This window comes from Carettochelys insculpta, chromosome 2 (genome assembly GCF_033958435.1).
Source record: "Carettochelys insculpta isolate YL-2023 chromosome 2, ASM3395843v1, whole genome shotgun sequence".
In the NCBI taxonomy this organism is placed as follows: Eukaryota; Metazoa; Chordata; order Testudines; family Carettochelyidae; genus Carettochelys; species Carettochelys insculpta.
In genome coordinates, this window is record NC_134138.1 from 42,119,362 (window position 1) to 42,147,358 (window position 27,997).

At 45.2% G+C, this 27,997-nt stretch overlaps 1 long non-coding RNA gene across 2 annotated transcripts; it reads left to right on the forward strand.

Moving 5' to 3' along the window:
* Positions 1 to 27,997, forward strand: LOC142008477 (uncharacterized). Of its 2 annotated transcripts, none has more exons than XR_012644157.1 (4): positions 1 to 32; positions 3,443 to 3,529; positions 23,087 to 23,577; positions 27,655 to 27,997. It is a non-coding gene; the product is annotated as an uncharacterized LOC142008477 (long non-coding RNA). The 2 variants fall into 2 exon arrangements; XR_012644158.1 differs by lacking the exon at positions 1 to 32 and adding an exon at positions 117 to 404.

A 27,997-nucleotide genomic window follows, 5' to 3' on the forward strand; every position in this document is an offset into this window, starting at 1 on the left:
GCCGCGAGCTGATTGGCTGGGGTGGCCCTCAGGTGAGTTGCTATTGGAAGAGGCGCGCTCAGGTAAGGCCCTTGTTAGGAACTCGCCGCGGAGCTGGCTGGGGAGGGCAGCTGAGACTAAGAGCTGCTCGCGGCTGGCTGCAGGCAGCTGAGCAGGGGGGAGATCTGCTGGTCCGCAGGCCCGAGCCAGGCCCCGTGAGAGCTCCACGCAACTTTGTCCTGAAGGCTGTTTACTGATCGGCCCCACCCCCAGCCGCAAAATGCTGAAATGCCAGCCGAGTAGGGGAAAAGGCCAACGCCATTGAATCCAGGGATATGGAGTCCTGGACAGCCAATGGGGTATGGCTGAGAACAATCAACAAGAACGTTTATTGTCCTGTAAAGAGGGATGGTTGGAAGAAATAGGTAACTACAGCTGCCTTAGAGACAAGGCCTATCAATTACATAATTGCATTGTATAAATTTTACCTGTATAACCAGATTTACAATTCCCACCAGGATATACAAGGGCACTTGTCCGATTTCTTCTCAGTTAAACAGCATTGTCCTGCTTTGGTATTGGCTTAGCATAAATGGGAGTTGAAAAATAATATGTATTCCTTAAAAAACAAGAAGTCCTGTGGCACCTGATGGACTAACAGATATTTTGGAGCATAAGCTTTCCTGGGCAGAGACCCATTTTGTCACATCTGATGAAGTGGGTCTTTGCCCAGGAAAGCTTATGCTCCAAAATATCTGTTAGTCTATAAGGTGCCACAGGACTTCTTGTTGTTTTTGAAGATACAGACTAACACAGCTACCTCTCTGGTACTTGTGTATTCCTTTGGCTTTCCCAACCAAAACCTCTTGTCAAGTAGTGATCTGCACTTACTACCATTGTTGCAATTCCTGAGCCCTGTCAGTATCAAACCAACATCCACTGACGGTTTCAGTGATTCATTTTGTTGCTGTCATTTGATGTTCTCCAGAGACACATCAACACTTGCTCTGTAACTCCACAGAAACAGGAATTAGACTCAATTCTTCGTGCTTAAAATGGATACTCCACAAGGCTGGAACAAAATTAATTTGAAGGCCATAGATTTGTCAGCACAGAAAATATTTCATAACAAAGCCAGACCCATGATGCCAGAAAACTATACCCACCATGTAAATTTGTGAACTAGTGGTAGCAAATAGTGTGGCACATCTGGCAAGATCTGGTCTGGGAGCACAGAAGTCCTAAGGAAAGTTCAAGCTAGAAAAGCTTAGAGATAAACATTTGCTATGCTTTATAAATAATTATATGATGCAGTTTTTCACAGGGGTAATAAGTAGTTGTTCTATTTCACAACAGGATTAATTCATCATTGTAAAATACTTTGACCAGGTGGTTCACTAGGTAAATAGATGGCTATTCACTACTAGGCATCTGAGACCAAGGTATTTCAATTTCAGTTACACTCACATGGTTTTTTTTAGTTCACAACAGCATTTGCTGGTTGAAACATTCAGTGAAATAGTCACATTTTAGTAAATATTAATGTTCAAATATAGAAAATTTGGAACCTCTGGGGCCTCATTCTTCTCTCACACCGCTTTAAATAAGGCTTTAATTAAATGGGTGCTTTTTTTGTGCTAGTACTTGCTGGTACTAAGTACTAGCACCTCATCAGCCCCAGTCAGGGGATTGCATTGGGGAGAGGGGGCAGGGAGCTGGCTGAGTACCAGCTCCTCTTTTCTCTTTTTGTAACTTCTTTTTAATAAATAAAAAAAAAAGCACTGTGTAAATGCAATAATCAGCTTGAGATTGGAATCAGGTGCATAAATGTTTGCACAAACTTAAGTTTATATTCAAAGTTACTAGCTAAATTAAGCTCAAATCAATAGAAGACAGGTTTCAGCTGATTTAAGTGTCCTCTAAAAGTTTGCAGTGGTGTAGCTAAATTGATTTTAGAATGCTTTTAGCTAAACCAATAGAACTTTGAATGTAGACAGAGCCTTATTTTTAAGGGACAAAACCATACCTTGCAATATACATGATCGGTGAAAATTAAGTAACAGCTTGGATCAAGAATAGCAAATGCTGTCAATAAACCGATCAAACTATTGATAGGCCAAGAATTATTTATAAAAATGATTCTCTGAGTAGTTACATATAACAAATTTGAGAAAGCCAAAATTCAAACAGAAGAAAAGCCAGTTCATTCAATAAATTATTCACCACAAATAATTTGCTCATTTCAGCCAAGGAATTGTGGTGTCACTTAAAAACCAGTTGGAGGCCTAAGGGTATGATTCATTAGTAGCCTTTCTTGGAAAAATAAATGGCTGGCTGTATTGAAGTCAGTCTGAACACTCCCATTTCAATAAGGTCAGGAGTTCATCCCAAAACCTTATTCTTTATTTAAAAGCTATTGATCCAGAAAGAACTGTTTGTATGACTAAGGCAAATAGGTGGTTCCCAATCAGGGCTAATCTTTTCTTTCTCTTTAATTTTAACATTACGATAGCATTTAATTTGTGATTTTTCATCTTCCTAATGAAGTCTTCAAAAGCCAAGGAAAGTCATTGATGTGTCCTTTTGAAAATCTGACCTGTATTGAGATATGAGCGTTGACATGGAAGATTGGGTGACTTTATAAGAGAAACATTCTCGTCGCAATCCTGGATCAAGTTCAGTTTGTAATCTGAACTGAAGGTTTTTGTTCTACTAAATAGATCACAACACAAAACTGGTTTTGGCAGTCTCGTCTTAGGACGTTCCCTCAGAATTTGCTAACCTGGAGACTGGATAAGCTTTCACCCTTGAAGAAAGAGGACCCAGGTCAAAACTGGGGACAAGAATGGAAAATTATAGGGTAGTGTCCCTTTGTCTTGTCAATACTGGAGCTGTCTGGTGACAGATATCCTTATTCCCCAGCCTGGTGGCATTGGAGTAGGAAACATAGATCCTGGAAATCATCTGACTGTATTTTGTGGGGATTTCTTTGGATGGAGTTTTTCTGCTCTGTCTAGCAGACTGAAATGTATCTTAAAAAGTTGGAATCAAGTGCCAGCTGAGCAAATCAAGTAAGTCCTGTCTGGTCCAATCTGCTGCTCATTCTCCGAGATCTACAAAACCTCCATACCCTTTATTTGTTTGTTTGTCATTGAGTCAGTTGCAAAAACAGCTAACAGTAACTTCTGACTAGAGCAATTCTCTCGTAGTACAAATAGTGAGTGGTTAAAACACGAGGTTATTTGGCATATATATTAAAATCTATGGCTTGTCTTTTGAGCAAATGAGAACAATTAAAATGACAGTTTTACTTACTGTTCCAGTCAACCGCTGTTTTTCATATTCCGCTTAGTCTTGCTTGTTTGCATAACAGCCACTAGTTTTACTACATCGTTACTCCTATAAAGAACCTACATAGAACTCAACTAAGAACTTCATGTTTGCCTTATTTCCTCCATTACAGCTAATTTTTGCATTGCTTGGATTTGAAAATACCGGGAAGAAAAAAAAAGGAAATACAAATAAGTTTTAACTAGGGTTACCAAGTGGGGTAAGTACTTAAAACGGTTTTCTGAAAACTACTAAAAGAAGTCTGAGATTAAAAAGTGTTAAAGGTTTATAGTTATATAAAAAAGATACAAAGAAGTTCAATGAGAGAGCAGATTTTGACCGCCCGTTCTTTTAATTCAAAAGGACTAGTTGTGGATCCAGATTGTGTGCATTCGCAGTAAGTTTACAGTCATTTGTGTGCGTACTAACTTTGTGACATGTAGTACTTAACGTTAAGCCCTTCTGTAAACTCTTTTTTTGTAGTCATCTTCTATATCTAACTTCTCCCTGCAAAAACCTTATTTGATATGTTAAATTTCTTTCCTTTAGTCTAAATGAATGTCAGACCTGATCCCCAGCTGACTTCAGTGGAGCACTGCCAGTTTATACTAGTTGAAGATCTGACTCTGTTTGACCCCTGTGATTGCATCATTTCCTTGCTATAACAGTGAAGTAATTAGTAATATTCACATACAACCTTAATAAAATATTTTAAAATCAAAACAAACAAGCCATACTGGTAAAGAAACACATTGTGTTGTTTCACACTAAGACCTCTCCGGCGTTGTTGTCAGAAAAAAGGTATGTTTTCTTAATATGGAGTTCTCAGAACAGGTTTGTGAATTTCTGGTGTGCAGCTTGAATTCACTGCATTCATCTGCTGGCAATCCATTTAGCAACCTCAGACTCTTTAATGACTAGATATCAAATAAGACCATAGCAATGCAACACAAAAGAGCATTAAATACTTTCAGCCATAAGACAGGAGATGGAACTTAGAAAGGCTTGTTTTTCAAACGTTAGTTTGGCTTTAAGATTATTTCTCTTATTTGTCAAATTGCATCAGTAATTTAATTCTTATAGCTGCTGTAATTTTTTAAGAAACAGGTTCTGGTTCATTTGTGTAAAGAAGACATCTACCATTAGCTAGATTTGTTGATTGAAGATTTTTTGAAAACATCCTTAGGAGTCGTTGTGCTGGAAAAATACATATGGGGAAGTGATGGGTGTATGCTCCCAAATGCGCAGGGAAAACTCCTCTTAAATCACTGAGCGAGGAATAGCAATCTGATCCTGATGGATGCTGCTGTTCTTGCTTATACACTAGGTCTATTTAGTTTAATAGAAAATAACTTTTTTAGCTAGAATGAAGGCCTGCATATTAAAACATGGAAATGCACAGGGCAGAACTTAGGTGCCCGAACTATGCCTTTCTGTGACTTAAAATAAGGGCTCTCGAACTTCGTTGCGCTACAACTCCTTTCTGACAACAAAATTTGCTACTTAACCCCCGGTAGAAGCCTGAGCCCCCCATAAGACCGGCAGCCCCTATTTATTTATCACTGTTTAAATTCTCTAGAACGGAGTTAGCAAATGGTAAGGATTTTCTGTTATGTTTACAATTAACCTGACGTAGATCTAAACTATTAACTGTACGTGGCATTGTAAAGAAGTGAGAGAGAGTGATGAGGTACCAGGTTGACTTTAATGATTGCTTGTGCAATTTTGCAGATTTTTGTCCAGCTCTGTCATTAGGGAGCATATGTTGCACTTCTGACTAATGACATAAAGGACAGTGTTCCAACCAGAGGCTGAAGATAACATTCTGTTCTGGGCCTTGTAGTCCAGGAAGTGGTTTTAAATCACCTTTGTGCCCTTCTAGTCATGGGGTACTCCATTGCCCCCGGGTTAATTTGGACAGCGTGGAAGCCCATTTAAGTTATGGCAGCCTGTTCTTATTGCCTGTGGCAGGGATGGGAAACCCATAGCCCATCGGCTGGATCTGGCCTGCGGCTTGCCTTGATCCAGCCCAGGAGGTTCATAGGTTCCCACGCTCATTCCCCGCTGGTACTCCAGCCATGTGGGGCAGCGCTGAGGTTCTGATCAAGCCAAGCGACCAGCAGCACCTGGCCTGCAGGCCCTGCCTGACAGAGGGGAAGGAAGCGTCTCTGCACACTGCCACTCCCCTACCCCATGGGCTGGCGGAACGAGAGAGTTGGGAAGCTCTGTCCCTGCACTCGCTTGCAGACTCTGCCCCCACCGCTTCTATTGGCTGGGAGTCCTGGCCAGTGGAAGCAGTGCGGGACCATCTCTACAAGTGCAGGTGGTGCAGAGCCAATGCCTCCCCCCACAGGAACTTTACCTACTAGGTGTCCCAATCCCCTGCCCCCTTCACACCCATCTACCTGCACCAGCCCATTCCTGCACTCCTGCTCATGCCCAGATCCTAAACCCCCATCCCCAGCCTGCTCCCCAGCAGCTGCCTCCAACACGCTGAACCCCTGATTTTGGCCCCACTCCAGAGCCTAGAAGGGGCTGCACAAAATCTACTAGGCCAGGCCCCCAGAAGAGTTGATCCAAGCTGGAGGGTGGGGGGGGAATCCCTGAGCCTTGGTGCTCTCCCACAGGGCTGGAGTACAAGGGGCACAAGGTGATCCAGGTTGCATGAACTCTCTTTTCTTCCCGCTTATCGGTCAGGAGCCATGAATTTGAAATTTTGTTGTTGCTGCTTCTCACGTGCATGTGGCCACTGACTGATTTGTTTGTGGTTCCTCATCTCTGGCCTACAGTCTGCAGCGCCTGTGGCCCCATTCCCCCAGACCCTTCCCATACCATGCCCACTCCCTGCAGGCCAGCTGCTTTGACACCAGAGACTTGTTGCTGGGAGGTTTTCATCAGGCAGCCACATGGCTGTCTCCCGGTCTCACCCTACTGCGTCCAGGGTTTTTAGAGACACTTTGAGATGCCAGACCAGGCCTTTTGCCTGGTATAAAGTAGCCAAAGCAGGGCAGGGAGACTCACCTGGTATCACTAAGGGTGCCTTTATTTTTTCCCTTTTTGATAACTTGGGATGACTTAGTGGGGGTTGATCCCGCTTCAGGCAGGGGGCTGGACTAGATGACCTCCTGAGGTCCCTTCCAGCCCTAGGATTCTATGATAATGGATACGTAACAGAGTCCCAGCACACTCAGCTCACTTTCTTTTAACAAGGCACATAGCACTTTGATTCCCCTACCCCCACCCGCGACGCAGCGTTTATTTCTTGTTTTCTGAGGATTGCACTTGATTCCCAGGAACGTAGGCTTTAGTTTCCAGGAATGTACATGGCATTTGGCAGTGGCAACACAAGCGGAGGAGAAAGTGGGCGAGAGTGGGAGGTGAATGAGAGAATGCTGCTGCATTGGTTTCAGGACTTGATCCAGCTCCCATATAAATCTGTGGGAATCTTTCTCAGTCATCAGGGGAGGCTTGTGGGATTCAGGAATAATTTCACCTGCGATTTTAGTTTGTGCTGTGTGGTGGAGCCCCAGCTGCTCACTATGGGTCCAAACTGCCTGGTGGCCTTTTAGCATGCCTCCTAGGCTCACAGGGACCCTCGCGCAGCCTCTTGTCTTTCCAGAGGCCAGGGACTCCGCTTACTGAGCCATTATCGCCACAGGCCAGTCCTTAGCAGGGGCAAACCCCCTCCAGCAGTTAGCGCTCCCCCTTATTTCTGCCAAGTGTAGCCCCTTTAGGGCACGAGGAGGGATCGTGGGAGCCCAGGTCCACTCACTACTCTGGGTTCCAGCCCACAGACCCTGAACAGAGGCAGCTGATGGGGCTTCTCCTTTGTTCCAACTGCCGCAGCCTTTTCTCCCTGGGTCACTTCTCTACCTACTCCCCCTATCACCTTCACTCAAGTACCTGGCTGGGCTCTCCTCTTTCTCCCAAACCTCCACTCTCTCAGCACTTCCCCCGCTCCTCTTCTTCAGTCCTTCTGATGCTTGCGGGGCTGAGAGTAGGGGGTGGGATGGATGGACACACCATTTTAAGGTGAGCCCCCGGCCTTAACTGGCTGCAAGTGTCCAAGTAGCACGCTGCTCCAAGCCAGCTCTTAATGAGTCTCAGGAAACAGGAACCTGTTACTCAGCTCCCTGTGTATGGGCCCTCCATTAACCGCCTGCAGCCCACCGCTTTGGGTTTGCCACAGCTGTCTTAGGAAAAATATAAAATGTTTGGTGTCAAGCCTTTGCCAACCCTCAGAAGAGGTGCCACAAAAAACTGCACCCCTGTTGGCAGGCAAATTTCATGCGTATTTTATTTGCCACTATTAATTCTACCTCAGTCTCCTTTTCCAGAATTTCAAATTATTGCTTTATGCCAGAGAATTCTTTGTTGTACAAACGCAAAATGTTTTTTCTTTCTTGTACACTCAGCATTAGCCAGATCACACTCTACTTCAATACCCGAGTCCTGCAGTGAGCTCTGTGCAGCTGGACACCAAGACTTTCACAGAGTTTACATGTAGCCCAGCACAGGATTCAGCCTATGACTGAATTTCCAGCCAGTCTGCAGCAATTGTAAAGCTGCTGTGAGTTTCAGAAAGTACAGATGAAAAATACCCCTGTGAAGTGATAAATGGTTTAAAAACTGTTGTGTGTTTCCTCAGGATCGCTATTTGCTCCCTTTTTTGGGCCTAAAAGTAATAGGTACACCCAGTCAGGCTGTTTTATTCAGAATACTTCCTAGCGGTCAGCAATCTTTCATTCAGTAGATTAACAGGAAGGATGGATTCTAAACAAAACTTGTTTATCTTCTCCACACTTCAGGAACCAGCAAATTCAGCCCAAGGAGTCTCAGGAAATAAAGCTTTCCATTCAGTACTGTTGATTGAAATCAGCAAATTAAGCTTGAACTGTGTTGGACTTTGCCCCAACTACCAATATAAATCAATGTTATGAAATTACAGAAAATGATGCTTGCAAATTAATCGAGGTGGCAGGGAGCTCTTCAATGGTAGTGCAGAAGAAATAGTAGTAAATGGTATTTTTATGAATAGAATAGCAACTTGCAAGAAATGTCAAGAAAATACTGATCTGACATTTATTATTTTCAGAGGATTTTACAATATTACTTGGTAAATCCTCACAACAAGTGTGTGAAGTAGGCAAGTACTGTTTTATTTACAGGGAAACTGAAGCGGGAGAGTTAAGTGACTTGTCGAACGTTAGAGCCAAAAGGATAACTCTGGAGACCCTGTATCAGCGAGGTATCTGTGTTAGTCTGTATCTTCAAAAACAGCAAGAAGTCCTGTGGCACCTTATAGACTAACAGATATTTTGGAGTATAAGCTTTCGTGGGCAAAGACCCAGTTTGTGCTCCAAAATATCTGTTAGCCTATAAAATGCCACAAGACTTCTTGTTGTTTCTGGAGATCCTGACTTCTAGTCCTATAGCGAGGTCAATAGCCCGCATCTGAGTTTCTAAGTAAGTTTTGTTTGTGTCAGTTTGCACATGTGTGTAATATTACCACTTTCTATTGTCAATGTTCATTTCTTCAATCAGTTCTAAAGAAGAGAGACATACCCAATTTTCTGGGCTAAAAATTAAATAAATCTGTTCATCAAGCCAAACTGAGTATGCTGGACTGCCAGAGCCTTTTGAGATAACCTTCAGCCTTCTGCAGTGTTGCTTTTTAGTGCCAGGTTATTGCTTGCATGTTTGTCTGCTTGTTTGTTTTAAATGCTCATTAGCTTTAACAGCAATGAAGGGTCCTGTGGCACCTTATAGACTAACAAAAAAGTTTAGAGCATGAGCTTTCGTGAGCACAGACTCACTTCTTCAGATGCTGGTCTTGGAAATCTGCAGGGCCAGGTATAAATAAGCCAGAGCAAGGGTGGGGATAACAAGGTTAGCTCAGTCAGCAAGGGTGAGGCTTACTACCAGCAGTTGATCTGGAGGTGTGAACACCAAGGCGGGGGAAGCTGCTTCTGTATTTAGCCAGACATTCGCAGTCTTTGTTTAAGCCAGAGCTGAGGGCGTCGAATTTGCAGATGAATTGTAGCTCAGAAATTTCTCTTTGGAGTCTGGTCCTGAAATTTCTTTGCTGTAGGATAGCTACTTTTAAGTCTGCTACTGTGTGGCCTGGGAGATTGAAGTGCTCTCCTATGGGTTTTTGTATATTGCCATTTCTGATATCTGATTTGTGTGCATTTATTCTTTTACGTAGAGACTGTCCAGTTTGTCCGATGTATATAGCAGAGGGGCATTGCTGGCACATGATGGCATAAATTATATTGGTAGATGTGCAGCTGAATGAACCCACGATGGTGTGGCTGATCTGGTTAGGTCCTGTAATGGTGTTGCTGGTGTAGATATGTGGGCAGAGCTGGCAACGAGGTTTGTTGCATGGATGGGTCCCTGAGTTAGAGTGACTGTGGTCTGGTGTATAGTTGCTAGTTAGGATTTGCTTCAGGTTGGCCGGTTGTCTGTGGGCAAGGACTGGTCTGCCTCCCAAGGCCTGTGAAAGTGGGGGATCATTGTCCAGGATGGGTTGTAAATCCCTGATGATGCGCTGTAGAGGTTTTAGCTGAGGACTGTAGGTGATGGCTAGTGGTGTTCTGTTGGTTTCTCTCTTGGGCTTGTCCTGTAGTAAGAGGCTTCGTGGCACACGTCTGGCTCTGTTGATCTGTTTTTTCACTTCGTTAGGTGGGTATTGCAGTTTCAAGAATGCTTGGTAGAGATCCTGTAGGTGTTTGTCTCTGTCGGAGGGGTTGGAGCAAATGCGGTTATATCTTAGTGCTTGGCTGTAGACAATGGATCGTGTGGTGTGTCTGGGATGGAAGCTGGAGGCATGAAGGTAGGCGTAGCAGTCAGTAGGTTTACGGTACACGGTGGTATTGATGTGGCCACCACGGCTACCCCTCCGATACTTGACATTAGCTTTAAGAGTACTCAGTCCCACTGATTCAGGGGTCTAGACTCAGGATCACCTGCAGGGACAGACACAGTAGCCTGTCCCAATTGGCTCCCAATCTAGAAGACAGTGTGTGTTTGTTTATGTTATCACACACTAACCCAGCATTATATGAGCCCTGCAAGCTCTGCTTTTGCCCTCCTCACACAAAGAGTCTTCGAAAATCTGTGCCAAGACAAAGCTCTCTGTATACCGTGCAGTGGTACCATTGCTACTGTATGCATGTGAAACCTGGACAACATACAGGTGTCATTTGAAGGCACTTAAACAATATCTTCAGTGCTGCCTCAGGAGAAGCCTAAATATCTCTCAGGAGGATAGGCACAAGGAAGAAACTACTAGACTCCCAAAGGGCTCCCTAAGAGCCACCTCTGCCTCTTTCCTCCAGGTCCTGTCCCCTGAAATGATCACAGCATGTGCAGATCCAAGAATCAGGCCCATTGTGCTAAAGCAGTCTGCTCCCAAGATAGGTAGAATGGAGGAGTTTTGTGCCTTACTTATCCTCTTGCAGCACCCAATGGTTATTGAACTGAACCCTCCTGTCCCTAAATTCCATGAACTGGAACAGGTTTATTAAGTGTCCTTTAATAAAATTTATAAAAAGTGCATACCAGAGCCTTCGTTAGCTGCTTCCAAGCTGTGGAATACATTGCATTACAACATTACATCTGTTTCCTGAGTTCCAGTGTTTGAGATGGCTGAGACAAGGCACCTGTTTTCTCAAGCCTTTCAGGCAGTTTGAGCTCTGCAAACTCTTCATACTGTGTAATGCCTAAAGACACTTTGTAAACAGATGAGGGTTGTATTGGAGATTACACTTCCTTTCTTCCAGCCTGGAAAGCAAACATCTCAGAATAAACAGGTTTATTTAGAGTGCCTGTATTTTTTTTCTTTCTTTCTGCTTCATTCTATGTTTTCTCAGTTTGTTTTTCTCTTTCCTACCTACATGGAAGCATTTTCTTTTCACCAGATGACTTGAAAGTACTAAAGAAGTTAGATTCATGCGGCTGGATGCCCTAAAAACATTCTAAGGATTTGCCTGCCTTTGTCTGCCTACAAAAACAAAGTGCATGGAGATGGCTGTTTGTTTATCTAATGCATGTGGTTGTGAGAGGTAAAAGCAGTAAGATTTACATTTCAATATCTGTGCCACTTCTTTCTCTTGTTCCCACCTGGGAGGTGCGTGAAATGACTTTTTGTTCTCTTTTACCACAAACTAACTTGACTTACTAACACTCCAGGGTGGATGGAGTGGGGGTGCAAACCCAGCACTGCTGTCATTCTGGGGACAAATCACAGCTCTCCACACGGAAAATGTAGTTAAGTGGTTTGCAGTGTTGTTGTAGTTGTGTTGATCCCAGGATCTGAGAGAGACAAGGTGGATGGTGTCACACATTTTATTGGACCAACTTCTGTAGGTGGAAAATACAAGTTTTCATGAGACACAGAGCTTTTCTTCATGTCTAGGGAAGAAGATCTGAGCTAAATTCTTAATAGGTTAAGAGCAGTTTGGGTGGGACAGTGAAAAACCATGTGCTTTGTCAGTGCCATTCCAGTGTTAACGGATGGACGTGGAATTGCTTTTAATGAACTCTACTCGTGAAGGATGCTAGATTAACAGACTGAGCTCTTCTGACCACAACCTAGAAACATTTGTATCATCACAGGGTCACTCAAGACCTTATGGGCTCTGCACACACCGAGGCTATGTCTACACTAGCCAAAAACTTCGAAATGGCCATTTGCATGGCCATTTCGAAGTTTTTGGCTAGTGTAGATGCGGCCCTAGAGTAACAGACTGTTACGGCCATGAAAATTTATGGCCCATGCAGACACAACAGGGCGGGAACCCCAGTTCGGTATCATAGGCAGAAGGCCATCTTCCTTTTAGGAACAACAAGTCCTGTGGCACCTTTATAGATTAGCAGATATTTTGGAGCGTAAGTTTTCATGGGCAAAGACCCACTTCATGAAAGCTTCTGCTCCAAAATATCTGTTGGTGTATAAGGTGCCACAGGACTTCTTGTTGTTTTTGAAGATACAGACTAACTCCGCTGCCTCTCTGATACTTCCTCTTACGGTGCTTGATGCACTCTTGTCCCACTTCAACAAAGCATGTAGATAACCATCCCTAGCCCCACTCCTGAAGTGATTCATTCCATCCATCTGCGTATTGTTAAATCCTTTGCTAGATGTTGCATACAGATTCAGCATGGTCAGCAACATTCCTCACTGCATCTTGACCATACACCTCAACCCTTCCCGGGAGATGACAGCTCCGGAGATGGAAGACTAGTTCGGGCACCATTCTCAGTCGGTGCTTGGCTTTGCTGCTTAAACTAATAGCAAGTATGTTGCCCACGATAGTGGAAGTGACTGCAGAAGAACAAAGAATTCCTGCCATATGGCTGCGGCTCCATTACGTGTGACTACTTTTGAAACTCAGCATTTTAAGCTGAAACCAAAATACCGTCCTTTCAGATATCTGTGGTGCCTTGCATGGTGACAAGTATCAGAGAGGCAGCCGTGTTAGTCTGTAGCTTCGAGAACAACAAAAAGTCTTGTGGCACCTTATAGACTAACAGATATTTTATGATATTTTAGAAAGCTTCTGCTCCAAAATATCTGTTAGTCTATAAGGTGCCACAAGACTTCTTGTTGTGCTCGGATATTTGAGTGCACCCTTTAAGCCAGTTTTGTTAAGGGTCTGCAGATGTGCTGTACCTGCAATTTTAACACTGTCCCTAAGCGCACATGCTCGGTGCAGTACTCTAATGCAAACGGACCTGCTGAAGTCAGCAGGATGTGTGGAGGTATAGCCCAGGGCAAGACTGTGCAACTAAACTTCAGCATTAAGTTCACAGACTGTAAGGAACATACATGCAGGAAGCACAATCTGGAAGGTTATGTACAATATAATCGATGAGTGTGGCATCTGATATGACGCTGAGGATATGTCTGCACTGTGGAGAAGATTGACCCATTGGTGGTCAATCTTCTGGGGTTCGATTTAGCGTGCCTAGTGGAGACACGCTTAAATGAACTGTTATGGCACCATTATTGATGATGGTACTCCTGGCAATCGCAAGAGGTAGGGAAGCCAGTGGGAGAGTTTCTCTCAGCAACCTACCACTGTGGGGACAGTGGCAAAAATAGATTTTAGATATGTCGACTCCAGCTATGCAATTCTTGTAGCTGGATTGGCATTTCTAAAATCGAATTTGCCTCCAAGTGTAGACCTGGCCTTAGGCTTCATCTTCACTGATGACATCACAAGTTATTCCCCCGATGGTTGTTTTTATACCGTGGTAGCACCTACAGGCCTAGCACTGGTGAAAGCAGGTCAGTGGGATGCAGGTGTTTTTCACTGTAACAGCTAACCCTGCTGGCAGGTGAGGATCTTAGAAGTGCTTACACTGGCCTACGCTATTTTTTGCAGGTTCTAGAGTTTCCCAACTGTAGCAAACGTAGGTGTGAGACCAAAGGTAGGAGAATTTCTGGAAATTCTCATTGTATGCAAGGCCAACTAGAGAGGCTGCTGCTACTGGACTATCACACATTTAGATCACTTAATTGTAAACAAGCAATTAAAGCACGATGGAGATAACTAGTCATTGAGTCACTAAAGGGCCTGAGTAGCCTTTGCTCAAAATTGCAGCAAAGAAGCAGTTTAATTGGCTGCTATGGAGTTGAGAAGTTAGCAGCTGTTGGCCTCTGTTGGCTACGGTTTGCTAGCAACAAAACAGGCAAAGCTGTAGAAGCTTGTCTCGACTAGGCTGAGGATCACGCTGCAGCAATCGCTTCCCCAGCCACAGATTTATCACTTTTGCTTAGACCTGATCAATCGATCTACGAGCACTCTTCTGTCAATGCCGATTCTCCATCAGGACAAGAAGAGTAACTGGCATCGATGTGAGAACAGCCTCCACCAACCTTACCGCACACAAGAGGCCATGGCGAGTATGTCAACTTCAGCCACACTATTTACACATTGATTCGATGGCCAGTGGGGGTGTTAATGAAATAGCTTCTTGTTCTGCCACCTGTCACTACTGTCAACAGCCTCTCTCGATCCTCTTTAGAGCTCCCCTTCAGGAAGTTGAAGGCTGCCATCAAATTGCTTCTCACTCTTCTCTCCTGCAAAGTAAATAACCCCAAATCCCTCAGCCTCTCTTCATAGGTCCAGCCCCCAAATCATTTTTGTTGCCTTCCACTGAATCTGCTCCAATGCATCCACATGCTTTCTATACTGGGGGGGCCCAGAACTGGATGCAATACTCCAGATGTGGCCTCACCAGTGCCAAATAGAACGGAATAACTTCTCTAGATCTGCTCAAAATGCTCTTCCTAATGCACTCCTATATGCCATTAGCCTACTTGGCTACAAGGGCACATGATAGACTCGTATCCAGCCTCTCATCCACTGTAATTCCCAGGTCCTTTGCTCCTGCATTGCTACTTAGCCAGTCGGTCTCCAGCCTGCTTGTGATTCTTCCATCCCAAGTGCAGGACTCTGCACTTGTCTTTGTTGAACCTCATCAGATTTCTTTTGGCCCAATCCTCCAATTGATCTAGGTCACTCTGGACCCTATCCCTACCCTCCAATATATCTACCCCTCTCCTTAGCTTAGTATCACCTGCAAATTTGCTGAGGATGCAATCCATCTCCTCATCCAGGTCATTAATAAAGATGTTGAACAATACTGGCCTTAGAACTGATCCTTGGGGCACTCCACTTGAAACCGACTGCTGATCAGACAAAGTGACTGATCACTACCCATTGGGCATGACCGTCTAGCCAGCTTTCTACCCATCTTACAGTCCATGTATCCAATCTATACTACCTTAACTTACAAGCAAGAAAGTTGTGGAAGAGTATATCAAAAGCTTTGCTAAAGTCAAGATATATCACATCCATTGACTTCCCCATGTTCACAGAGCCAGTTACCTCATCGTAGAAGCTAATCAGATTGGTCGGGAGTGACTTGCCCTTGCTGAATCCATGTTGACTGTTCTTGATCAACTTCCCCCTCTTCCAAGTGCTCCAAAATGGATTCCTTGAGGATCCCTTCCATGATTTTTCCAGGGACTGAGGTAAGGCTGACCAGTCTATAGTTCCCTGGATTGTCCTTCTTGTATGCAACTTACTTCAACTTAGGGGAGAACGTATGATAGAAGTGCTTATCTGTTCCTGATGTATACCACAGTTGGGGCTAGGTCTTGTAGTGTTCATATGTGAATGTGTGGTAGCCTTCTTTTATTCAGTGCATTCCTTTGTTCTGCCTCACACCTAAGTGAGACCAGGGGTTGTCCTTTGAGGCTTTTTCAGACTACTTTCCTTTGCTCTGTCCTGCCCGTGGCTGGGTACGTACGTAAATGTAGTTTGTAGTCTAAGACTGGATATAGGGACAAAACACTCCCTGCTGAGTTACCAGGAATGAGAAACAGGAAGATGGAACATTTATACTGGGGTGTGCCCCGGTCAGCGTCAGCATTCTGTTGTGCTAGGTGCTAGATAAATGCAGAGATTTTCCTGTTGCCCTGAAGAGCTTGCAGATCCCTCTCTTTAAGCCACTTGCTCGTAGGGCATGATCCAGAGCCCGCAGTAGTCAATGGGAATTTTTCCTATGACTTCTGTAGGCCTTGGATCAAGGCCGAGAGGGTCAAACACCTGTGCATAGCTCAATCTATAGTCTGCAGGTGACGTTCCGGCTTCACTGGAAGATAATTGAACCTTCTGGTCTGCGATAGGCCTCCCAAATCACAGTCTTCCCTTTCGGAAGGCCGGGTACTTCAGCCCCATGGATTCATGTAGGATACAGTGCTCGTGTTCCGGCCCCTGCCTCACCCCTCTCTGCCATGTAGTCAGCTCCTGCAGAGACTGGGCTCCTCTCAGGTCGTCGTTCCCCCTGTTGCACACTCACCCTCACAACAGAACGGCAGTGACTCCATTGCCCATTAGGGCCTACATGCCTAGAAAAGAAGTGCAAAAACTTTCCCTTTAGATGGTAAATTTACTTCCAGTTTTATAGCAAAACCAGAACAGGGGCTGTGCTCGCTTCAAGGCAACTTTACTTTTAACCATTTGCTAGCAGGAGGGCTAAGGTGATTTAGGTTAACAGCCGCCAGGCAAGAGGTCTGCGTATAGCATTAACTTGGTTTGATCTATGGCGGCCTAGGCAATTTAAGGAAGAAGATAAATATATACTAAAACTGTGTCTACACGAGTCCCCTCCTTTCAGAAGGTGCAAGTTAATGAAGGAGTTCAAAAGATGCTAATGAGGTGCTGTCATGATATGCAGCACCTCATTAGCATAATGGCAGTCACAGCTATTCGAAAGTGCCACTGTCAAATTGCGTGCCACCGTTTAGCCGGGGGCCTTTCGAACCAACCCCCAGGACTTTGAAAGCCCCTTCTTCCCATTTGTTTTGTGAAGGGGCTTTTGAAGACTGAGGGATTGTTTCAGAAGGTCCCTGGCTACACGGGCAGAGCACAATTCAAAAGCAGCGCTTTCGAATCACCACGACAGCCATTATGTTAATGAGGCCCTGCATTTTCATGGCAGCGCCTTATTAGCCTTTTCCGAACTCCCTCATTAACATGCCCCTTCCAAAAGGAGGAGGCTCGTGTAGACACAGCCTAAGTGTTCAAAAGCTTGGGGTATGATGATGCTAATTGGGAACATCATCAAATGCTACTTTTGCGGTGCGAGGGAGTTTCTTTCTATGGGATTAGTAGCTAATTAGTGATGGCCAGCTGAAGTGCATTCCTCCCAGTCTCCACCTTTGATAAACATAATCAGAGCAGTTCTTCCCATGTGACCAACTACTGCCATTGCTTAGCGCAATTCTGTAACTAAACATGGCACCAGAAAGTGAGAGTGGTCACATGACTATTAAAACAGCAGTACAGAGCCCAGTAAAGGCCCTCCACTACAAACAGCTGGTCGACACCTCTAAATGACATTTGCGAGTGCAAGCTGCCTTTTTGCAAATGCATGAGTCTTGCTACTCCTGTTTCCATTTTTTTTCCCCCACGCCAAATTCACAGCACAGGAGCATCACGTGCAAAATATGGACAGGAGGAGCCTTAGAACATACGCTAGAGCAGTGGTTCTCAAACTTTTCAGCATCACGCCCCCCTTTTGATTTTTGAGAAACACTCGCACCCCCCACCTCTTTTTTCCATGGGCCAGCCAGGCCAGCTGCCAGTGAGCCGCCTGCCTGACCCCCTCCCCTCCCCCAAAGCCAGGCCCTCATCTAACTCCATCCTCCTCCTCCTCCCCCCCCCAACCCACACTCACTCACCTTTGCAGGAGGCACCTAGCTCCACATGGGACTTCAGTGGCTGCCTGCTTTTGCCCACATGAACTGGCAGAGGCTGAGAGCTGGAAGCAAAGGCCGGCTTTTTCTTCGGATGTGGGGAATGACTAGAGGTAAGGGGAGCTGGGTTGCCTCACCCCCCTGTAATTTCTTTATGCCCCCCAGTTTGCAAAACCATGTGCTAGATTCAAGAGAGCAGGGCCCACACAACACAGAGCGTGGAGGTGGAGGGTCATGAGAAAGAATCTGGTTTTGACACTTGAAGTACTTTTCTGTACCTTCCTCATAACGCCTAAAACATGGTCTGGCTTAGAATCTGCCAAGTTGTTTCAAAACTGTTAAATGAAAATCCTTCCGCCTCTGGGTTCAACTAGAGCGCTATATTATCATACTGATAATGGAAATGGGGGCCGTAGTATTCACATGAGTAAGTGGGAACCGAGGGCCGCAAGCAGCTTTTTAGTATTGTTGATTGAAAGACACGTACATAAATAAATGGAGAGAGAGAAGATACAGTCTTGCCACAACTCCGCTGGAGTCAATTGTTATGCTGCTTTAAAGAGAGGCTGAACTTTGTTCACACCTTTTCAGTGTTCTATTTGGAGTACTGAACTCCCTTTTAAGCCCATAACAGCATCTCTGCTTCCAGTGATTTCACCATTATTACGACACATAACTATTAAGCAACATCCCATCAGATAAAATTGTGACGGTTTCATTTGTCCAAGTCATCAGCTAGTTGAGTTATGTCATTTTCTGAAGTTCAAGTTAAAACACATCACTTTCATAAACATGAGTAATGCCCTTCAATACAGGGATGTGGCCATAGTAGTGCATTTATTCTTATTCCTCGGTAGCAATTAAGAAAGAAGGGGTTGTTTTTCAAAGTTTAGTTTGTCTTCAAGATTATTTCTCTTATTTGTGAAATTGCACCAGTAATTTAATTCTTATAGCTGCTGTAATTTTTTAAGAAACAGGTTCTGGTTCATTTGTGTAATGAAAACATCTACCATTAGCTAGATTTGTTGATTGAAGATTTTTTGAAAACATCCTTAGGAGTCGTTGTGCTGGAAAAATACGTATGGTGAAGTGATGGGTGTATGCTCCCAAATGCACAGGGAAAACTCCTCTTAAATCACTGAGCAAGGAAGAGCAATCTGATCCTGATGGATGCTGCTGTCAGAAGCTATAGGAGTTGAAGGTGCTCACCATCAGAGAAACTCACAGCTTGGTGTGGAGGGGGTGTGTGCAGTTTATACCCATGTTTTGATGCATTGAATCCTGTGTTTTCACATCTTTGCACATCAAGAAAGTTTACTAGGATGAAAAAAACAAACCATACTTAGAGGGCTATAGTAGCCCTGTGCAGAAGGATTTATGTGACTTAATCTCTATTGATAAAAATGTACTACATCAGCATAGCTGGTCTAAAATGTGGGAGTGCTCCTTACAAAAAACAAAAGCACAAAGCCCACAGTGCGTGCAACCAACCAACCAGCCAACCCTGTTAGATAATCTGGCAATAGCTAGGAGCCTATAAGATGAAACATAGTGTTACGAAAGAGACATTGTGTCAAAGTATTTGATTCAACAAGGATCCTTCTTTCTCTATCATTAGATTGTCTTTGTGAAATCTGATATAGTGTATTCCTTTATTCCTCATCTTATTAGACTGGCCAGGAAAGATGTTTAAAGCTATTGTTAAGAATACTTTCAAAAGTGACCCTCACACAGTAGATGAGGTGTGCATCAGTAATGACTATGTCTATTTTCATAGAATGGTTGTTTCAGCTTGGCATCCTTCACATGTTCTGCATTAAGCATCTTTTGGAAATTTTTCCATTTTACGCTAAATAGAAATATTAATCTGAAATATTACTATTCGCCTTGGATATAATGAAGTTGCTCAGACAATGTGATGTTGGGCATCAGTAAAGGAATCTGGATAAACAGCCAGGACGTAGGCCAGGTGTACACAAGATGTGAAAGTCGATTTCAGATATGCAATTCTAGATACAGCAATTCTGTAGCTAGAATTGACATTGGAAATCGACTTTTGTGACTGTTTTCACTAAGGAAAGTTGACGGGAGCATTGCTCCCGTTGCCCTCCCTTACTCCTCACAAAAGCAAGGAGTACAGGGATCAACTGCCAACCCCAGACAGATCAATTTCGCTTGTCTTTAGCAGACATGCAAAATCGAACTCCAGAAAATCGACCTTGACCGGGTTGATCTTCATGGAAGTGTAGACAAGCCGTCAGTCAATTTAGTGACTAAGAACAACGTCTGCCACAGTGAATTGGGAAGAAGTACTGCACACTGTGAGATTAGGAGTCTGACGGAAAGCTGGACGCAGATAATAAGGCTCCCATTTAGTGACCAAGAGAGCTGATCATGAAGTGGGAAAGGCAAAAAGAAAGAGTTGAATGGAGCTAGTTAAGGCACCTCTCTCTGTGTTTTCCAGATCTGAAGAAGTGGGTTTGTCCCACGAAAGCCCATCACCTAATAAATCATTTTGTTAGTCTTTAAAGTGCTACAGGACTGCTTTTTGTTTTGTGAAGCTAAAGACTAACATGGCTACCTCTCTGCGACTGTGTTTGAATAGCTTGGGTATGGAATTTTATAAGAACTATGAACTTGATGCACGGAGAAAAGGTTCCATTGTCCCTTCACTAAATAGAGGAAGGATTTGGGGCTCCACAGGTGGATTTCCTCTAAGGAGCAAAAAACTCCAATACAACAACAAAACACGCCAACCACACGCACAAATTCAGAAAATCGGAGCCAGCTCTAGTTACTTCGTATTTTGGGCAGGAGGGCCTGGGGACATTGTGGATGTTCTTTGGGTACTTACGTGCTGTTTCCTTTCTTTCCTACACTCTTAGGAAATTCTAACCTTAATTTTGCATCTGCCTGCCTGCTGCATCATCATCAACATCAATAACCATGCGCTCAGCACCCGTTGGTGTCTGATGCCTCTCTCACTATTTCCTTCCATCTTTCCCTGTCTAGTGCAGAGTGGCTTAGTTTCTGTAAACTAGCTCTGCACCAATCTACTACATCATCTATCCATTCTCCGTGGGTTCTGCCTCTGCTATTCGAACCATCCATTATGCCGAATACTACAGTCTTGATTTTTCGTTCGTCGTTCATTCTGCAAATACGTCCGAATAGTTGTAGCTTCTGTTTTATAACCTTCTGCAGCAGGTTCTCTTTCGGCTGTATCTTCCTATATAATTCCTCATTGGTGACCTTCTGCATCCATCCTATTCTCAGAATCTTTCTATAACAACTCCTTTCGAATGCCAATCTTCTTCTTTTCGAATTTTTTGTGCCCACCCATGTCGCACAGCCGTACAACATGCTGCTGAATACACACGTTTTCAAGACGCCCAGCTTCATTCCTAAGCTAATTGCTTTGCTTTTCCAGATCTTATACATTGCCTTCAAACTTGCTCTTGCTTTCACTATTCTAGTCGCTGTTTCCTTTACAGTCTAGCTCATACGTTATGTTGCTCCCCAGACAGTGAACTTCTCTACCTTTTCTAGTTCAATAACGACAATGGTCTCTTAGTTTTACTTTTCTTAAGTAACTAACCAAACAAAAGTGAAGTCTGACACTGAACTCGGGGGCATTTGTCTGTCTGCAGTACGATTCCTTCTGAACATTTCATTTGATCAACTCCTAGTTTTCAGGGCATTTTCTACCCAGGCATCAGTATCCAGAACCCTGTTGATGATGGTGACAACTGGAAAAAACCACAAGAGAAACACTGAGACAGAGAGCCCCTGGCATCTGCTTGGCATAGCCATTGACTCCAGCACCTTGATAACTGTCTGTAAATCAAAGAATTGCTCAGGGCAGCCATTAGCACTTTTCAGCATGACAAAAGCACACCCTCCCCATCCTCCAACTATTCTTGGCTCTGCTGAGCCTCCCAATGCAATTTAAAAGGCTGACACCCTGGCATACTGCTGCCTCCAAAACAGAAAAGAAATGAGAATAGCATAGGGGGAGAGAACCTAGAGAGTCCCTGAAATAGATGGGATGGGAGGGTGACATCTGGGAACTAGAAGTCCCGTGGCACCTTTTAGACTAATAGATATTTTGGAGCACAAGCTTTTGTGGGCAAAGACCCATTTTGTGACGTTGCATCTGATGAAGCGGGTCTTTGCCCACAAAAGCTTATGTTCCAAACTAGCTGATAGTCTATAAGGTGCCACAGGACTTCCTGTTGTTTTTGAAGATACAGACTAATTCGGCTGCCCCGCTGCTATCTGGGAATGAGTGAGGGCAATGCAAGGTGCCCTGAGTGTGTTCGGCGAGCTCAGCCTGTAAATGAAACACAGTGACCCTAGCTGGTTGATGCGTTAACAGCCTTTAATTCACCTTAAAAGATTTTTACCTGCATGTTTACTTAGAGTTTGTCTAATGCTCTAGCACCACAGCAGTGCACCCAGGCCACGGTAGTGCGCAGGGAAACGTTTTTCCCCTTGGTAGTTAATGTGTGGATGTGCACCACCAATAGAAACACATGCGGCCGTCTGTGGGCGCTATGGACACTTTATTAATCAACTGAATGGGACTTGAATCTCTTCTGGGTGGCCTCCCAAGCACTCAGGTTCCCAGGAACGCTAGTTAGGTTGGTATAGTGGTGTAGTTGTATCAATATAACTTTGTAATGTAGACAGAGGTGTCTGGTGGGGGGACTCCGTGGGAAGTGTGGGGGATGCCAACCACATACCTCTGCCCTGACCCTCACACCCCTGCTTCACCCATGCCCCATCCCTTCCTCAGCCATGCCCGTCTCTCCTCCTCCAGCTCCACCCCTGCCAGCCTCTTCTGGTGCATGCTGGGTCATCGATCCAGCCCCAGAGCAGCACAGCCTAGGGGAAGCACCAACTCAGAAGCCCTGGCTGCTCTCAGGCTGTGCCACTCCAGGGATGAGGTGGGACTGCCCCCACACTCATCAGAATCAGCACAGCGCTGACACTGAGTGTTGGGGGGGGTCTGAGACTGTGTGTGTGTGTGTGTGTGTGTGTGTGTGAGAGAGAGAGAGAGAGAGAGACCCTTGTGCACCCCCCATGCATTGCCTGTGAGTGTAGGCTAAGCCTTGGTTCTATAGGGAGTGTTTTAAGAATCACTATGATGTTCATCAATTCTAAGAGTATGTCTCCACTACGAAATTAGGTGAAAGTTTTTAAGGTCAGTTTTTTAGGACCTGGTTCTACAAAGTCGAGGTGTATGTCCACACTAGTGTTGTCCCCATTAGTGTTGCCATTCGACTTTGTCAGCAATGCACTGTGGGTACCTATCCCACAGTTCCCTCTGCCCCATTGCATTGTGGGTCTCTGTCCCAGCATACAACAGGACAAAAATGTGCCACAGATGTTTGTGGGTGTGTGCCATCAGCATCCTTTAGTGTGCTCCTCCCCTCCCACTCCCTTTGGAAAGCAATGGCAAAAAGTGGTTTTGTGCCCTTTTTCATATCTCTGCAGGCGCCATTACAAGGCTACCATGGAAATCATTCAGCTTTAAAGTGTTGTGGCAAATATTATGAGCACCTCACACATTGTGCTGTGGTATGTATAGAGCCTAAGCAGTTGTGAGAGTGATGAAGACTCTGAGGAAGACGAGGATATACAGAAATGTGAGACATGGGAGAGGAGAAACTGGAAGATGCTGACTGCACTCAATGCTTTGTACACAGTGGAGCACTGGTTTTGGTGCCATGAAGCAAGCTCAGACTACTGGGACCACCTTGTTCTGAAGGTATGGAATGATCAGCAGTGGCTACAAAACTTCCACATTTATAAGGCCACTTTCATGGAACTTTGGGAATTGCTTTCCCCCCACCCTGAAGCACTGTGATACCAAAAGGAGACCTGCTGTGACAGTTCAGAAGTGAGTGGCAATAGCTCTGTGGAAGCTTGCAACGCTAGACAGCTACCAGTCAGAGGGCAATCACTTCAGTGTGGGCAAATCTACGGTGAGGGCTGCTGTGATCTAGGTAACCAAGGCAATCAATACCTTTCTGCTATGAAAGACAGTGACCCCGGGAAATGTGCAGAACATAGTGGGCAGTTTTGCTGCAATGGGGTTTCCTAACTGTGGTGGGGCGATAGGTGGAACGCACAGCCCTGTCTTGGCACTGAACTACTTTGCTGCAGAGTACATACACCATGGCCGTGTCTACACTAGCCCCAAACTTCGAAATGGCCATGCAAATGGCCATTTTGAAGTTTTACTAATGAAGCGCTGAAATGCATATTCAGCACTTCATTAGCATGCGGGCGGCCGCGGCGCTTCGAAATTGACGCAGCTCATCACCGCGCGGCTCGTCCCGACGGGGCTCCTTTTCAAAAGGACCCCGCCGACTTTGAAGTCCCCTTATTCCCATGAGCAGATGTGAATAAGGGGACTTCGAAGTAGGCAGGGTCCTTTCGAAAAGGAGCCCCGTCGGGATGAGCCGCGTCAATTTCGAAGCGCCGCGGCCACCCGCATGATAACGAAGTGCTGAATATGCATTTCAGCGCTTCATTAGTAAACTTCGAAATGGCCATTTGCGTGGCCATTTCGAAGTTTGGGGCTAGTGTAGACACGGCCCGTGTGGGGTACTTCTCCATGGTGTTGCAGGTTTTTATATATCACAAGGTTTGTTTCACTGACATCAATGTGGGAGGTCGGGAAAGGTGCATGATGCACACGTCTTTAGGAACTCTGATCTGTTTAGAAAGGTGCAGAATGGGACTTTCTTCCCAGACTAGAAAATCACTGTTGGAGACCTGGGGATGCCAATAGTGATTCTGGATGACCAAGCTTATCCTTTGCTCCCTTGGCTCATGAAGCCATAGACAGGCAGCCTGCACCACAGTAGGGAGTAGTTTGTCTACAGGCTGTGGAAATGCAGAGTGGTAATAGAATGTGCATTTGGCCGTTTAAAAGCCAGGTTCAAGGGCCTCCTGTCTCAGTTAGACCTCAGTGAAGGCAGTATTCCCCTCATGGTGGCATCCTGCTGTGTGCTTCATAATTTATGTGAGAGCAAAGGGGGGAAATTTCATGCTATGTTGAAGGGCTGAGACAGATAATCTGGCCAGTAATTATGAGCAGCTAGACACCAGGGCAATAAAGAAAGCACAGCAAGGGACACTGATAATCAGGGAGGCTTTGAAAAAACAGCTCTATGAATGACCAGAAAGTGACATGACCGTCATGTCTATTGCTCTTAAGGAGGTCCACCCTCCCCCCGAATGATGTGTGCTTGTCTGTAAAGCCTGTAAACCACCACCACCCCATGCAACAGAAGTAATAAAGACACTGTTGTTTTGAGCTTAATCGTTTTTATTCAGGGGACCCTAAACAAGTTAATGGCAGAGGCTTTGGGGATGGGTCAGCAAGGGCATTTTGACATCACAGGTGAGGGAATGTCAGGCTACTCTTGACCTCCCCCTGACATTCTGGGGTGCCGATGGTGGGAGGTTAGGGAATATGGTGAGGAGGGCATATAATTCATCTGGAACTGCAGTAGGGCTCTGTGCTCCTGTACCAGGCACCACAGGATCTCTGTTTGCTGCCTTATCAGCTGTAACATCTCCTGGGTCTCCAATTCATGAAATCTGTGGTCTCTCATCACCTCATGATCCACCTTCCTTTCTTCGTGATCAATCCACTTCTCCTCCAGCGTGGCTCTCTTCCACACATTTAACTGTGCCTTCTCCATGCGGGTGGCTTCCATGTGCTCTGTGAACAAGTCGTCCCACTTTCATTTTCTCCTGAGGATCTGTGCCAGTCTAAAAGCTGGGTGGGGGCAAGGGGCAGTGGTCAAAGAGCCTGCCATTGAGCACACTGCTACAAAACACAAGTGGGGGCCAGACGTTAAGGAGATACATTTACACCAGGTAAGTTTAACAACACACAAAGGAGTCTGATGAAGGAACCTCTGTGAAAGACAATGGGGATGTACTCTACACAAGGATGCATTTTGACTTTTAAACATCCTCTGTGCATCAGGTACTACACAGAGATTTTAAGGGACCTGCCTGACCCAGTTCACTTCCAGCCACAGTAAGACACACATGAGGGACATGCTTTCAAGCTTATGATTACACAAGCAGTTTCTGCAGCTGTGCATGCTGCAAGCGGATGGGAGAGTGGGGCACTAGGGGCTGTGGTGGTCAGTGGGGGGGAGGTCTCTCTGTGTGCCTAGCTCTCACAGCCACCATGTGGTCTGCCATCCTGCCCCTGGGTTGTGACAGTGAAAATTTCCCTTCCCCCAGCAGCCCAGAGAGAGTAGTGGGGGTGGCGCAGGCATGGTGGAGCAGCTTCTGCTAGCATGTAGTAGTTGAATGTTACTTCTCCTGCTTCTTCCACGTTGCAAAAGGAGATGATAGTCCCCCTAGATTAACAAACATTGCTAAGGAATGGATGGTGACTGAATATGAGCACAAGGCCTGTTGTTATGCTGCACCCCTCTGCGGAGGCTTACTGGTGGCTTGGGGTGGATAGAAAGGTGTCCTATCAAGGAGGTCGGACTAAGGAGGCTCCCCCAAAAACCCCGTGAGAAGAACTAAAGAGTACCTGTCTGAGAACTTTATGGAGATGTGTAGGGAAGATCGGTGCTCCATCCCCAGACACATTAACTAGTTGTGCTGGGGGCCCAGGCTGTGTAGGTACAGCAGCCATCACAGATCACGCCCAACTGCTTTATCCACTTGTAGCATGATTTGAAATGACAAATCACCAGTGGTGCCCTCCCTGCCATGAGGGTCCAGCTGTGAAACATCCTGAGAGGACAGGATGAGATCCAACTTTACAAAAAGTTCCAAGACCAGTGGCTCCTGTCGCCTGCTGACCATTGTCATCCTCTTCCTCATCCACCATGTCCTCGCTGTTACCAGAGGATTCCTGAGGACTCTTCTCAGAGGTATCCACAGACTCTTTGGGGACAGTGGCTGGATCACTCCCTAGAATCCCAAGCAGCTGTTCATAGAAGCAGCATATTTGCAGCAATGACCGAGAACATCCATTTGGTTCCTTTATTTTATAGTACATCTGCCTGAGTGCCTTTATTTTCATGTGGCACTGCTGGGCACCCCTGGTGTATATCCTTTTTCCTTCAGGCCCTGTGAGATCTCAGCATGTCTGTCTGCATTTCTTTTGCTGATGCTTTATTTTCCCAGCACAGATACATCCCCTGCACATCAATGAGGTCCTGGATGTCCTGCATGCACCACGCTGGAGCTTGTCTGCATCCCTGGGAATTTATGGCCAGATGTGCTGCTGAGGTGTGCTGCCTGTTCCACACACCATGCTGGCCAAACAGGAAATGAAATTCGAATTTTCCTGGGCTGCTTCCCACACACCTGGAGAGCAGTGGAGCTGAAAGTGGTGTCCAGAGTGATCACATTGGGGCACTGTGGGACACCTCTAAGAGGCCAAGAATGTCAAACTTCACAATGGTCCATCTGCACTACCCTAAGGTCACCCATGCAAGATCAAATTTGGTGTTACTTCTCGTGAAAAGAAGGAGTACCAAAGTTGACCATAGGAGCCCTTAAAGTCAACAGAATGAACCTTGGAGTGTGGACTGATTCCTTAGAAATTTAACCTACGTCACCTAAATTTGACCTAATCTCCTGGTGTAGGGGCTGTGGACTAAAACATAGATTTGTTTGCATATCCTGTGATGTGGCCCAGCCTGGATTGGTCCTGAATGGCCAACATCCAGCCTAGGCCTGCTGGATTAATAGATTCCCTTAAAGAGATGCCACAAACTCCTAAGATTATTCAGCACCGTGAATCTAAATTCTTGCCCTTTGCTAAATCCTACTGAACCCTTAAAACAGCTCCTCTGACATTAAGGTCCAGGTTGTGAGGAATATACACCCTTTAAGGCAAAACTGGCTACAAATTGTCACTCTCCTCCTTTTATATGCCCCTTAAGGAAGTTCAGCACTGCTACCTGTTCCTCTGTCTATGATTTACCGCTTGCCAACAGCCCTGGGGCCGTGTAGGTTTTGCTCTCTCCCTTTGCAGAGTCTTGGTTAACTCCTTTATTCTCTTTCAGGACATCCGTGCAATCACATGCTGTGTCTACATTTGTGAAGTACTGACCTGGTACGATAACACTACAGGAGTTTTCAAGTGGTTATAAGCATTGTAGGAGTCTTTGTGAGGTTCACAGCCCCTACAAAAGGAGACCACTATGATCCAAGGCTTTGCTGAACCCTATGATCTCTGGTCGCCCATCTGCAGACTTCAAGGTCTCTTCTGTTTGCCTACGTAAACCTACAAAGAGTCATTCAAAACCCTCACAGTTCAGCAAAAACACGATGCAGCCTTGTAGGACTACTAACAAACCTCAGCTAACCACATAAACAATACAGTCAAACCATCAACCTGCCAAAGAA